Source organism: Elgaria multicarinata, chromosome 13, assembly GCF_023053635.1.
Source record: "Elgaria multicarinata webbii isolate HBS135686 ecotype San Diego chromosome 13, rElgMul1.1.pri, whole genome shotgun sequence".
In the NCBI taxonomy this organism is placed as follows: domain Eukaryota; kingdom Metazoa; phylum Chordata; class Lepidosauria; order Squamata; family Anguidae; genus Elgaria; species Elgaria multicarinata.
The window spans coordinates 32,298,185-32,313,481 of NC_086183.1; the positions used below are offsets into that span (position 1 = coordinate 32,298,185).

The 15,297-nt window shown below is 52.0% G+C and overlaps 1 protein-coding gene across 1 annotated transcript in view; it reads right to left on the reverse strand.

Moving 5' to 3' along the window:
- PRKD2 (protein kinase D2) overlaps positions 1-2,414 on the reverse strand; it is a 39,131-nt gene extending 36,717 nt beyond the window's left edge. Inside the window, exon 1 of the mRNA XM_063140032.1 lies at positions 2,293-2,414. The gene's annotated coding sequence lies outside the window, so the exon portion shown is untranslated. The remainder of the gene's footprint in view (positions 1-2,292) is intronic.
- Positions 2,415-15,297: the final 12,883 nt, after the last annotated feature.

Sequence of the window (15,297 nt, forward strand, 5' to 3'; positions counted from 1 at the left end):
GTGAGACTTTCCCCCCTGAAACCTGTAATTCGCCTAAAGTCTTCTGAACATTAACTCTGTGTGTGTGTATGTGTATTCACCACACAGCTCAGAAACTGTCCCCAAATGGTATCCCAGCCTTCCCAGATGTGTTGGTGATGGGAACACCTATCAGCCTCGGATAATGTGAATCAAGAGTGCGTCTGAGCATGTAAAGAGCACCTCCCCTTCGCCACCGAGGTCCGCTTCTCCAATCCCCATGCCTGGGATTTGGAAAAAGATGGCCCACCGCCAGGCAAGGTTCAGTTCCAGCACTGCTCAATGGGATTTCAAACGGAGTGGGACCCCCTGCACTCGTAAGAAGAACCCTGCCGGAGCACACTAACATCCTGTTCCTAAGCGAGGAACCTGATTGTGGGCCTACCAGAAGCCCACAAACTGTTCTGGACACGGCGCACTTCAAGAAGGATTTGGATAAATTGGTACAAATTCAGAGAAGGGCCACGAAGACGATCTGGGGACGAGAAACTCAGTCCCATGAGGAAAGTGGAAGGAACTGGGTATGTTTGGCCTTGAGAAAAGAAGATATGGGGGGAAGAAATAGGGTAGCACTTTTCAAGTACCTAAAGGGTTGCTGCACAGAAGAGAGGACGGTACCCTGTTCTTTATCATCCAAGACTGCAGGGCAGGAAAAAATGGGCTAAAGTTCCAAGAAAGCAGATTTCTGAACATCAGGAAAAACGTCTTCGCCGTCAGACAAAGGAGCCAACTTCTTGGGGTGAGGGCTCTCCAGCCCTGGAAATATTCAAGCAGAGACAGCCACAGTCATCTGCCAGGGATGCATGAAACTGGATTCCTGCACCAAGCAGGGGGGTGGACTTGATGACCTCACGGGACCCTTCCAACTCTAGGATTCTATTAAACAGGCCTCAGGGAGACTGCAGCCCCAGCTCACAGACTGCTCCTTTAGCCTAGCTTGCTGCTCTCTCCTCATCCACTACTTCCTTCATGGCCCATAAGCTTCAGGGGATATCCTCCCCCTCCTGCCTTGACTCCTGCCCTGTAACTAAAATTTGCAGTGGCAGAGACTAAAAACACATCTGTCCTTCCTTGCCTGAGTGCTGCTCGTTGCTTCTTGTTTTTCTCTCACCCTCTTTCCACAGCGGCTCAAGGCAGCGCACACACACAGCCTCACCCTTCACCCTATTTATCTCCTCCACAACCCTGTGAGGTAGGCCAGGTTAGCAGAGACGGCACCCCGGGGAAAGGCATCCTTAAGGAGGGATTCTAAGCAGGGGGCTTCTCCTGGGGGCTGCCAACTGTCTCTGGCTGCCGCCTGCTCTGGGCCCATAACAAGCAGCTCCGCTGGCAGGCGTTAGCGGGTTGCAATGTTTCTCTCTGCGCTTTTGCAGAGGTGGGACTGAGTCAGTCCGTGCAAAAGGCCTCAGTCAAACAGCACACAGCTGGATCTACTGTACATGCACAGTCTCCCATATATACAAGGGACTGCAAAAACCCAGTGCGCATGGATGCACTCATGCAATGACATGCACATGGCTGCTCCTCTTACAGACACACAGACACACAGAACCACTAAATGTATATTGATGGCGTTTTATCCATAAAAAAAACCCCAGAGTTGGAAACGCCACCTGTCTGACAGCAGGCATTTCAAATGCAATTAAATATATGGTGCTTACTTGCAAATTGCACAGCTCATCCATGAGTCTGCCCCTTTGCAGGGCAAATGCACAGTCAAATAAGAATAATATTTTCAGAAATCCAAACGGTCGCTGCCCCAAGGAGTCTGCAATCTGGGGTTTGGCAATGGGGGGTGGGGAAGATGGAGGTGGGGTCCTCTCTGAGCTAAAAGCACAGCGGGAGACTCTGCCAGGCTAACGTGTGAATGGATGTGCACAAGTTCTGTTACAGCGCACCGACTTAAGGGTTCGATCTGAATTAAAGTATCACTCCATTCGACTTTACCACGCTTTCTGGCACTGGCAAATTAACGCAGTATAAAGGGTGTCCCCCACCCACCCCCGGTCTTTCCCACTCTCCCTTTTTCCCGGCGCGTGGTGTTAGGGGCAGCAGGGGGGTCATGCCATCCATTAGTAACAGAGAGTAGCAGGGGACCCAAACCGCGGTACTTACGTCGGAGTTACTAATTCGGAGCTAAACCGGGCGCGCTTGGGCCTGCGGGGTCCCAGCGCCCCCGGCGTAACCCCGCGCGGCGTTTCCCCGCACTCCAGGGAGCCGCGGTCCTCCTCCTCCCCCTCCTCCCCCGGCGCGCCTAGCCAGCCCCGGACCCACCTTCTGATCCACGATGGAGCACGCCAGTTGCTTGACGTGGGCGAGATCCGAGGACGCGGGCAGCAAGACGAACTCCCGGGTCAGCCCGATCTGGATGTGGAAGGAGACGCCGGGGCAGGGAGTGGCGGCCAGGGCGCACGCCGGAGGCGCCTCGGGGGCGGCGGCGGCGGCGGCTCCGGGGGCCACCGGGGCGAAAGAGGCGGCGGCGCCGGCGCCGGTCGGGGAGGCCATCGCGGCGGGGCCCAAGCGGCGGGTCGGCCCCCTGGGCGGCAGAGCTCACATGGAGGTAGCCGGGCGCGCCTCCGGAGGTCCCCGCGGGCGCCTCCCAAAGCGCACGGCAAAGCGCCCCGACCGCGGCTCCTGTTGCTGCGGCTGCTGCTCCGACAAACTTTCTTTGCGCTCCCCTCTCCTTCCCCCGAGGAGGAAGTGCGTTGAGTGACGAGCCGCGGGGCCAATGGCGAGCGGCGGGGAGGAAGTCACGACGCCCCGCCCCGCCGCTCCGGAGTGGATCCGGAACGACCAGCGCGCCGCAGGGGAGCGCTGGAGAGGAAGGAGGCTTTCGGCGCTCAGCCACGGCCAGCGCGAGGCGGGGCGGGGAGGCCGGCGCTGGAAGGGGAGTCAGGGGCGTGGGAGAGCGCCTCTGAGCATGTACAGAAGTCCCCCTCTTTCTGAGTAAAGCCGGACTCCGTTGCTCGGGGAAGAAAGGGCGGCAGGTTGGTTTTGAATCTCGGCTCTTCTCTCTCTTCAAACGGCAACTCGGCACGAACATTTGAGAAACACTCTTTAAAAAAAAAAAGGATTTAAAGTCATTTATTTAAGTCATGTATTTAAATACTTTTAAAGGTATTTAAAGTGGCGATGGCCGGCGGAAAGTTCTGGCGTGGGCTGGTCCATGAAGTCACAAAGAGTCGGAAGCGACTGAACGAATCAACAACACAAAAGTCACTACTTGGAGGAGCGCAGTCTCCGCCCCGCAGCCGCTGCAAACCTCTCCAAGTTCCATCGCACTGAGGGCGCTAGGAGTGCCGGTAATTCAGGAGAGGCGTCTCCCACCTGATGCCTACAACCCTGTGAGATTGCAGCTTCAAGCATTCCCATCCACCATGCTGGTTGGGGATGATGGGAATTGTAATCCAATACACAGTGGAGGCTGGTGGTTCCAATGTCAGCAGGGCAGTGGATCCGCTCCAGGTTTCAGTCAAAACCATGTAGAACTCTAAAGGAGCTACCCAAGGCGGAATAGCTCGTTTAGAATTCTGCGTGATTTCTGATTGAAACCCGGAGCGGATTCATCGGCCCACTGACATCAGAGTCGCCAGCCTACACTGCTAACACATCTGGAGGGCACCCTATTGGGGAAGGTAGTAACTGGCAGTGGGACAGCATCCTCCAAGAACGGTAGCTTACGGGGTAAAGGACACCCCTAGTTCTGCACTTCACTACCGCCCCGCCCCCCCCCTCAGTATCTGCTGCCTGAGGTGGCCGGTTCACCTTGCCAACTGGTAGGGCCGGCCTTGTGTCTGCCCTGTGGCCATTGCAGACCTCTCCAAGTTGCACTGAGCACGGGGAAGAGAGCAAGATTCAAAAGCAGCCGTCCCCTGCCTTGCCGGAAGCTTTCTATAATAGACCTGTTAAGCGCCCTGCTGCTAAACATTCCCTTCGTGCCAACAATATGCGGGGCACCGCCTGGGATGTGGGAGTGACTCGCGTCTGCCTGGACAAAAGAGGGAGAAGCCGGGGCTTAAGAAATGCCTTCAAGCTCTCCGCTTCAGAGACAACTCCCCAAATCCGGCTCTCAGCACCCCCCACAGAAGAAGAAAGTCCTCCTCCGTTGCCAGCAAGCAGCACCCTTCTCTGTCAGTGACTCTGTCCTCTCCCATTTCAGCTGTTAATGCCAAAGCTCATCCCTGGGAGGGCAGGGTTGGCGGGGGGGGGGGGAGATAAAAGAGGGAACCTCTGAGCCCGGGCAGAGTGCCCATTTTCCTGCTGTGTAACCACATCGCATCCCCACCCTTTTGGGACAAAAGGGCAAAGCATCCAGGTAGAGCTGAATTCTTGTGCCACAATATCCTTACGAATAAAGCACTGATCTGGTGGCAAGGCAGAAGGCGGCCTTCCCCAACATGCTGCCCTCCAGAAGCGTTGGACTCCAACTCCCAGCATCCCCGAGCCAGCTGGCATAATAGACCATGGGTCTGTTTCTGCTGGACCACTAGAGCCTGCTGGTTGCTGGCTTCTTCCAAAGAATACCGGAAAGGTGCAGAAAAAGGTAGCCAAATTATTGGGGTTTGGAACTCCTTCCCTGCTAGGAAAGGCTGAAGTGTTTGGGGCTTTTTAGTTTAGAAAAAAGGGAGCTGGGTGTGGGTCTGGGCCGGGGAGATGGAGAGCAGAGGGCCTGTGATAGACATTTATAGGATTAGGACAGGGAGAACTTTCACTCCCTCTCTCAACCATGGGGCCTCCCAGCACAAATCGATGACCAGGGCGCACCGGACGCATGAAAGGAAGTCCATCGTGATACGACATGGAATTCAGCGGCTTCCCATTCCCTGCTCTCGCTTTTACAGTGAGACATCGTGGAGAGGTCCCCGAGGACTTGAGGAAGTCGTGTTGCTTTGCTTCGTTACGGTGGGGGCACCGGAGTTTTGCCCCCAGGCAGCTTTCTCCCTGTTTGTCGGGTCCGTTTAGAGAGAGAGAGAAAGTCTTGGGAGCTGTAGGGCTTTTTTCTGTCTATACGTGGGTTGTGCCATTAGAGGCTAGAGTGGTCTAACAGCTCGCAGCCCAAGCTAAGATTCAAAAAATCCCTAGTGTGAATCTCACCTCTGCCACAAACACATCATTCAGTGGCCATAGGCAAGCCTGTCCCTCTCAGCTTTCTCTCCTATGTGTGTAGCTGCCTGGGGGATTCTGGGAGTTGTAGTCCAACACATCTGGAAGGCACCAGATTGGGGTTTTTAATGTGTGTGTGTGTGTGTGTGTGTGTTCAGCTAGCGCCATAATTTATTAGGTAGTTCACCCAATTATACTCTCCTTCAATCCCACATTGCAACCTGGCAGATGGGAGGCGAAGGGGGTGGAAGAAAAAACTAGTGCTACAATCACGTTGAGGACACCTGCCAAAGGGCCTTTCTATTTATTGTGTGCTCATCATTCCCTTGTTTGCAAGTTTTTTAGGTGAAGCAACAGTATTGCTTCTGTTTTTAAACAGCACTTCTGGCAAGTCGTATACCACAGCGAAAGGTCCCGCGTGCCACATGGGCTTGACCGGCCACCCGTGCCTTCAGTGTTGCTCTGCAGAATCCACGCCCAGCCGTGTGCGTGGTTTTGCAAAGGACTGTTACACGGGGCATTTCCGTAAGGGCTTAACCCAGCCTTCCTCAACCTAGGGCGCTCCAGATGTGTTGGACTACAACTCCCAGAATGCCCCAGCTGGCTGGGGCATTCTGGGAGATGCAGTCCAACACATCTGGAGCGCCCCAGGTTGAGGAAGGCTGGTAACCTATGGAGCAAGGATTCCTTTTAGGGTCCGAGGGAACTGCCCTTATTCCAAACCCGTCTGGACTGAGGTTACCTGCGCATCGCCTGGCAGTTTCAGACAGGTGAGTTCCCCCCCCCCAGCCCTACCTGCAGATGTCAGGGATTAAATCTTCTTCCATGCAAAGCTCACACTCTACCACTCGGCTACGGCCCTTCCCTTTGGGTATGGCAGCTTGCAGTTGCTCCCACACACACACCCCGCTAAAAAATCTGGAAAGCAGGTGGAGTCAGAAAACCCAATCCTTTTACCGCTGCCCCTAGGAGGGGCCGCCTTCTCCAGTCTTCCTGTCTCTTGCCTTGCAGAAACATCCTGTTGGCAGGGAAAAGGCTCTTGGAGAAGTTGGCCAGAACTTCCCTCTTCGCACACGCAGCCCAGGAGTCACGATTCCCAGAGATCTTGAAACACCCATCTGGAACGGATCCGTTGCCCTGCCTTGGTGTGCATCTCCTTTGCTAATTTTTTTAAGTGATGGCAATAATAGCAGGTGCCCTGTGCAATCCGGAAACCTTTTCTTTGCTGGCGTCCTCAGGTGGTTCCTCAGTGATGAGCTGCTCTCTGCATATGCTCAGAGATCCTCTTATCGATTGCCCTGTTGTACACACTCCTGATCTAGTTTACCGTACACCCGCTGTCATTTAATGCACCAAGAGATTCCCTCAGGAAGGGTAGATTCGTGAAAAGCAGACAGGAAGGAAAGGCGGCCCCGGGGGGGGGGGAGGGGATTGACGGATAAGCAGGGCAGAAAAAGCAACCAAAACGAAAAGTCTTGCAGCATAAGAACATCAGAAGTGCCCTGATGCTGGATCGAACCAAGGGTCCATCTTGTTCAGCTCTCTGTTCACACAGTGGCCAACCAGCCGTCGGCCAGGGACCAACAAGGCAGGACATGATGCAACAGCACCCTTCCACCCATGTTCCCCAGCAATTGGTGCACACAGGCTTACTGCCTCGAATACTGGAGGTAACACACAACCCTCAGGGCTAGTAGCCCTTGATAGCCTTCACCTCCAGGAATTCATCCAACCCCCTTTTAAAGCCATCCAAATGAGTGGCCATCACTACATCTTCTCTACAAGGGAATGGTGAAGTCCTTGGAACTGTTTAGGTTATGACAAAGTGGGGCCAGAGAGGCCCACACGATAGAGGTTTATAAAATTACCATCCTCCCCCGGGTGCGACCCCCAAATGAGATCAGGTAAGCAGCACCCTTGTTTTGGAATGTTCTTCCCAGAGGGGCTCACCTGTCACCTATGATACGGGCTTTTGGGCACCAGGTGAAGACCCTTTTATTCTCTCAGGCATTTTAAGAATTTTTTAAAAGTGCTTTTAGTACTTTATTCTGCTACTGGTTTTATGTGCTGGAATGGTTGTATCTTTTCTTTGCCGTTGATTTTACCCACATTGTTTTTATTCTTTCTTTTAATGTACGTGTTTTACGTTTTTCATGCATTGTACACCAGCTAGAGAACGTTTTCGGTTGTTGGATAGTGGAAAAGTACAGCAGATAAATAAATTAAAATGTTTTCATGGTGTGGAGAAAATGCCCCCACCCCTCTCTTGTAATCCTAGAATGCAGGATCATCCAGTGAAATGGTTTTTTTTTGGGGGGGGGGAGAGTTAGGGGAGACGAGAAAAAGGCTTTCTCACAGGACAGGGACCCACTTCTTTGTGGCTACCCTTCCGTGATGGCCACCGGATTAGATGAAATGAATTCATAGAGCAAGAGGGGTTGATCAGAATCAAACAGCCATGGTGGCAAAATAGAACCTCCATGTTCCATGGCAGCCTATCTGGGAATATACGAGATACTGGGGAGCAACAGCCGTAGCCTTCTTGTCCAGCTTGTGAGTTTTCTTGGCCCATGGGGGGTTGTGGGGCGTTCTGGACTACGTAGTCTGATTTAGCAAGGCTCTTACAATGTTTTTAGCAGGGGAAATCTTTTGCGGCTGATCTGAAGTCTGCAGTTGATTTATCCACCAAGGGGCATGACAACTGAAGTAAACCGTGTTCCTTATTTCCAGAAGCCTGGAAGGGGAGGGAAATGCCATCGGCATATGTTCAGAGGCATTGTGATCCTCTGGTGTTGAGAATAGGCTGGGGGGGGGGTTGATGAGAGGCCGCTAGTGACACCCAGCCTCAAATCAACCCTAGTCTCTTCTCTTGCTGCTTTGCCCACCTTTCCCCTGCCAGTTAATCCTCTCAAATGATCCAGCGTCCGGACTAATGGGTGATACGCAATGATGGAGGTTGATAAATGTGTTAAGAGCCAAAAAGCAATTTGTACCAACGCTTCAGAAGTGATTAATAATATAATTTGTACCCGTATTAATCAGAGCTGTCAACAGCTTTTAATTACCTGTCTGGCTTTTAGCTGATTAATGAATTAAATTAAAAGCACATTTACTTACTGCAGAATTTCAGCAAAGGGGCCTTCCTTGAGCCTCGGAAGCAGGCCGGTTCTCTTTTCAGAGGAATGGAACTGACACGGAATAACCTTAAGGAACAAAGTACCAGCCACGGTTAAAAGGTAGAGGTACTTTGGGGTTTTCATCAAGTTTAGGAATATGGAATAGCAGGTGCGTGACCACCGGGTCAAACTAGATTGTCTTCCCAAACCCCATCTAGTTTTAAATGCATGGAAAGCTACGGTGTGCTTTGGGCTATGGGACCTTTCGGGAGTCCATTTTCTTCTGCTGCCCCTTATGCCTGGAACGCTCTTCCAGAACATTTGAGAACTACAAGTTCAATCGCAGCTTTTAAAGCTCAACTAAAAACTTTTCTTTTTCCTAAAGCTTTTAAAACTTGATGTTGTGCAGACTTTATACTGTTAGTTTTACCCTACCCTGTGCCTGCTTACCCTACCCTGTGCCTGTTGGCATTCTCTTCCCCTCCTTATTGTTTCATTATGATTTTATTAGAATGTAAGCCTATGCGGCAGGGTCTTGCTATTTACTGTTTGTACAGCACCATGTACATTGATGGTGCTATATAAATAATAATAATAATAATAGTGGACCCCCAATAGTCGATGATACAGCCTCCCCCAACGGGGCGCCCTCTAGAGGTGTTGGACTACAAGTCCCAGCAGCCCCAGCCAGCTGGCTGGGGCTGCTGGGACTTGTAGTCCAACACCTCTAGAGGGCGCCCCGTTGGGGGAGGCTGAAGCAGGTAAACAGGATGCAGACGCTTCAGAAGAGGAAGGAGACAAGCTCCGTTTGAGGTGGCAGAAAGGAAATTACGGTGGCGGCTGCCCAGCGGTGCGCCCCACGTTGGCTGAGCGACCGCTTTGCCGCGGCTTGTCCGCCTGCCAAAAGCAGCCGGAGCTGCTTCTTCCCTCCCTGCATGCCAAGCCCGCCCCAGCCTGCTTTGCCATGCCGGGGAGATCCGGCAGGTCTAACAACATTTCACCTCGAGCTGTCCTTGTGGAGTGGCTATGGTGCCACCCCTGGCTCTGACACCGTGGGGCACACCTTGGCCCATGGCCATGATGCCCGAGCCAACAAGGCAGCCTGTGGCCAGGGGCAGGGAAGGGAACGGGAGCGTGTATGGAGCTGCAGGTCTGTACGAAGGACTAGATTTGTTATATATATATATATATATATATATATATATATATATATATATATATATATACTACCAGAGCTCAAGTTGTTCTGGAAAGTGGGGATAGGTAACTGGCAGGCCCCCGGAGACACCCTTCATGAGTATGGTCCCCTGCCAGTTCTGCACATCAGCCACTTTTTTCTACACAGTCTAGCTTGTAGGCGAAGACGCTCTCCCACTCACACAATTCTTCCCGGCCTGAAAAGCAGAAACTGCCCTCATGCAAATAGGAGTGAGCAGCTGAAGCATCTCAGAAAGGAGCCGTGGCCAAAGCCTCTTCGACCACCACAGGCCTTGTGTAAGAGCCCCTTTGCCCGTCTCTTGGTTCGCACAGGTGGGAATCAGGGCTGGAGGCAGTGGGAGGCCTTTTGAACTTTGCAAAGACGCTGCTGCTCTCAAGCCTGCCATTTCTACAGTTGGCGCTCCCTCCCTCACCTGGCTTAAGAGAATCGCCATGTAGTGGACCTTTGGAGAAGTGTGTGTTTTGTGTGCACACAGACACATGCCAGCACTTTCAGGGCCTTAAACTCATAAGGGTTAATTTAGAGGTGAAACCAGACTGCTTGAGGCCTGTTGTGATTTTTAAAAATTGGCTACTAAATCAGTCACTCATAAGAGGAAGCAAGCTGAAACAAAGTAAGAGGAGTTGGTGACAGTAAATCCACACAGAGGAACAACTCTTTTATCAATTCACTTTACCACGAGGGAAACTGCAGCTTGTCGTTCATGAACTAAAACTGAGAAGGGTTGTGTATTCCTTTTTTGCATAGTTCTAGCTTTTGTATCACCGTAAGCTCCACCAGCCAAATAAACGCGTCTTTAATTTGACCATCGATTCCAGGGGCAATTGGCATGATTCAGGCCGTAATCCGGTGTACGCGGTCCTGTGAGGAAGCCGTATTAAATACAATAGGGTTTACTGCCTGGTAAAACAGACGTAGGTTCGCATTGCAATTCTGGTTTGGTTTTGAGCTGTGGCGTACGAACGACTCATTTACCTTTGTAACCTTAAAAGTAACAGAACTGTTCCTTTTCTTCTTAAAATATTAAACATTTGGCCAGGTGTGGCTGAATTCCCCATTTACACAGCACGTTCACCGAGTTTTGAATGTGACTGTTATAAGAAATAGAATTGAAAGATTTTAAAGTTGCAACGGGCCTTTTTGAGCTAGTTTTGTGGATTGTTTTTAATAATATGGCTGGGGCGTAATTCCATGGCTCACATATCTTGCAAGCGTGCGGCAGCAGTAGTGAAAGACCTGTTGTCCGTCTTCACAAGGGCAGCTTTGTTGAAGGCCCTGCCTGCAGGTGTTGGGCCCTGGCAGCTTTCTCTGAACACCCCCCCCCCAGCCACCCCCCGCCCCGCAACCCAGAGCTTCCTTCAACAAGGGCTACAGCCAAGCGTCTCGTTGTGGGGCTTGGCATTTAGAACAAAGAAAAGTAGGTAGGCCAGGAAGAAGAGAAGGCGAGAGCAGCCATACAGAAAAGCCAATTCTGTGGAAGAAACGAGGCTGGTGCCATGTAGAAAAGCAAATCAGGGCCATGTTGGTTTGCTCCCGTTTCTCTGATTTATAAACTGGTCCGCAGCGTAATTAACACAGGTCAATCCAGCCCGTTGCTCCCAAACATGTGCATTGGACACCCTGCAACATTCCCCATGCCTGGGAACACCCAAAATGCGGAAGCAGAAAGACACGGCACCCCGCAGTCTATTAACGTGACAGGCCACAATCCCGGGAAGTTGGATGGGGCACGGGCAGAATTTCCACATGTCTTGTGCCCCACGGCTGTCGCATCCCTCCAACCACCAGTTCAGCACCGTCCCTCTCACTGTCACCCCCCCCACCCGCAACCCGCCTTTTTAAAGAAACAGGTTTGAATAAAAGCACCTGGGGCTCACGCCGAGAGCCGTTCCATCCCCACTGAGCAAACTGCAGCCTGTCTCCAACGCTAGAATTGCCAAGCAGGGTTTCCATTCGGGCCCAAGCCCCTGCACCTTAGTTTTGCAAAAAACTAAGGCTGTTACCTGTGATATCCGTCAGAGAGTTCAGTTTTTAAGCTTTTCTCTCTTTTTTTTAAAAGCGAATCGGAAATGCCTCCTATGCTAGGAGACAGTAAGATCTTGCTCCAAACTGCAGCCCTGGGAGCTGCAGTCCAAAAACATCAGGAGTGAACCAAGTTGGGAAAGGCTGGCGTTGATGACAGTACCCTCCCTTCACCGTTTACACCCCTCCATCAACTGCATCTTCCACCATTGACCTTAAAGCCCCCACCCCTAACCTTAAAGCCCCCACCCCCTTCCAATTTGCTATGGGAAACTGCAGCGGCCACCTAGGGAAGGTTTCACCAGTAGTTCTTAAGAAGGTTAGAAGACCGAGGGTCCATCTAGTCCAGCACTCTGTTTCCACAGTGGCCAACCAGCGGTCAGCCAGATGGACGTCGTGGTGCTAAGGAACAAACATTCCAGTGCAACTCCTTTGTTCGAGTTAGGAAACCTGGGATTTTACGAAAGGGAGAACAAAGATTCACATCTCGTAAAATTATTGGGGGAAAAGGACCTTATACATATAAACTTTCGGATGGACGTGTGTGGAATGCTTATCTTGCTCCAGTAGACCATCAAGATGATGAAGATACCCATTTTGGGTTAGAGGATTTGCCTTTTTCACCCACAATAGAGACTATGCCAGCAGCTGGATCCGACCAACCGGGAAGTGAACCGGGAAGACGGCCAGGCCTTGTCAGACACCCACCTGCTTGGACTAAAGACTATGTTATGTAGTGTTGGGATGTGGAATTATGGAGGTTTCTTAAGAGGGGGAGAAATGTGGAGATGGCATAGTACTGTATCTTTAAGAGAGCAAGGATTAGATCCAGCTGAAGACTGAGCAATCTATAAGGGGAAATTGGAGATAGCATTTGAGAGGGCTTAGTCAGGCATATGGCTATGCAAGGCATACTTTAAATAAAGGATTTATATATGTACTTTTACCTTGCCTCTTTTTGGATACAACAGAACCCACAAGTAGGACACGGTGCAACAGTGCCCTCCCACCCATGTTCCCCAGCAACTCCTCTTTTCCCAAACTGAACAATCCCAGCTCTTCATCACGAGGTCATGCCAAACTTGCAGGAAGGCGTGAGAGCGAGGAGAGGCCCAGGGTATTCCCATTCAACGCGGACCAAAAACCCACTCGTATTCCAAAGGATTGTTTTTTTTTATTATTAATAATATTATTATTACTGAGGCAGTTTTTGTCCCACATACAATTGAGTCTTGTGATTAAACAGGACAAAAATAAAAAATAAAAAGAGAAGACGGGAGTTCAAATAAATATGCAATAAAAAGCTAACCGGCGTTTTAAAAGGCAGGAGTGCTCTCAAATCTGAATAATTACAGCACACAGATACGTATAGGGATAAGGGGGAAGGGTTACGGGGTCCGGGGGGGGGGGGGGAAGAAGTCGACTGAAGTTTCAGGAGTAGCTAGTGGTTGGTGGTGGAGGTGGCCCCAGATTTAGAAGCGGTGAAGTAAAGGCGAGAGTGCCCTATGACACGTGCTCATGAGATTCAGACAAGGGCATTCTTTAAAATCAGTGTTGTTTCTCTCTCCGCACACCCCATTCCCCCTCCCCCTTTGCTGCTTTAACTCAACTCCGCGCTGTTTTTTTTAAAAAAGACCATGGCTCATAGAAACTATCACACAGTGATAACGTGATCGTGGTTACTTCAGCGTCAGCCCTTTGGGTGCCTCTTGGGTTTCGTTTTTCCGAATCAGGTTTTCTTTTACTATACAGAATATACAAAAAAGGACGTTTTATCCCAGGAATCAAAACGGAGAAGGAGAACAAGGGGAAATCTAGTCCAACCTCAGCTGTACAAAGAAAGTTAGCCCAACTGAAGAGGGGAATGGGGAGAGGGGATATGGAGCTCCCACCATTTTCAAGGACGGTCTTTCTTCACACAACGCTGACAACCACCTGGAGTCACACACTCCCTCCTCCTGTGGGTCCTTGACTGGTACGGCGGATGTTGGCAGAACCATCCAGAAGACTGCGCAGGGGGTTGTCAGGGCAGGATGACCTCTCCGGCAGAAGGAAGGGGAGCAGGGGGTCGTCGAGCTCAGAATTCAGATCGGCGGACTCAGCCCAGCGCAAAAGTGCAGAGACGTTGTGGCAGGCGGCCAGGAGGCGCTGGAGAGACCAGGCTGTGCTCCCAGGACGCCAGTAGTGTCAAGATCCTGCAACGGCCGCCCAGCCAACGCACGAACACGCCGCTGCCGTGGAAGAGCCTGCAGGAAACGGGACCGCCGGCTCCCGACGCTCAACTCCTTGACCGTAGTCAGGCTGGAGCTATCTCGCTTAGTTGCTCAGGGCGCGCCCTCTTCCCCGAAGAGCCCTCCCACGACGGGGAGACAGGCTAAAGTTAATCCCCCTCCTCGGACACATGCACACACACCGACGTGGGCATCCTCAAACTCACGTGCAAGGTATTCCCACATACAGGAAGCCTTTTTTTCTTTTTTTTTAGTGTTTTTGGATTGCCAACTGCAAGGGTAAGTTACACAACAGATAGAAAGAAAAATTAAAAAAAACACAGTTGCAGCCCCCGCCCCCACCCCCCAAACACACAAATCACTTCCAAGGCCCTGGCTCTAAACGGCTGGTCCCTCCCCCGTGCTCAGCCCCAGAACTTGCCCTGACCCGGGAAACGAAGCCCTTTCCCGGCCTTTGAATTCCCAATCAGCTCCCAAAGCTTTTACGTGGATCCACGATGTCGTGGCAGCACCTTCCCTTAACTGGTGCAACTCGCAGCCCCAGGTGTGTGCCCCCCCCTCATGCCACCTGCATTACCAGAGCGATGGGATGAAGTTGCGTCTGGTGCTTTTTAGCATGGCCTGGACGGCCGCTTCTCTGAACTCCGGGCCGAGGGGATAAATGGCCGTGGTTCCGTCCTGGCTGAAGGCCGGGAAAAGAAGAGGTCCAGGGACAGGGGTGGGGTGGGGGATTTATTGCTGAGATGGGGCTGGAGTCTGAACGAGCTTTTAGGACGAATGGCTTCTTTTTTTTAAAAAAAAAAAAAAGGAGGAAAAGACAGCCAAATCTCCAGCAGTTCTGACTGCTTCCTTGAGCGATGAGTGGAACGGTATGCTACTGCCTAAAGTGGGAACGCATGCAAGCCCAGAAGCCTCTGCACCCTCTGCGGGCGCAGAAAACCCCTCGAAGGAAGGGCAGAATTCCTGCCGGCCCCATGACAAACCGGTTCAGACTGCTACGGCGTGAGCTGCCTCCGTGTGCCCCCCTCCCCCCCTCCCCAGTTCACCAGGAACTAACCCCTGCCTGGCTCCCCATTCTAGGCTCTCCCCCACAATCACCCCCAGCCCCTCCCCACATTCAGACACCTTTCCCCACTTCCACGAAACAGCCGTCAGCAACTAGGGGGCTAGAGTCCCACATCCGGCCCGCAGATGACTACTAACTGGCTTGCCAATCAAAATCCACCCCCCCTCTCCCAGCCTTCCAGTTATATTTCCGGTCACTTCTCTTCCTGGCGCTCCCCCCTTTCCTCTTATGTGTGACCTCTTTCAGAAGGAGGCTGAAAGCGGAGCAGAGGCGGAGCGAGCTTTGCTGCTTCATCCAGGATTTATCTGGAAGCAGTGGCCAGGGGGGGCGGGATGATCCCCACGTCGTCTCCCAGCTCGCTCCTCCTCGGTCTCCCACATCAATTGCAAGTATGGTTAGTGGGGGGGGGGGGAATGCACGGCGTAGGTGCAGTTGAAATCTTCAGGGGCAGCAGCAGCAACCGTTGGCATGTGATTTGCCCCAAGGCATTGAACTGTCCACAAGCGGGGGGGGGGGGGGGGG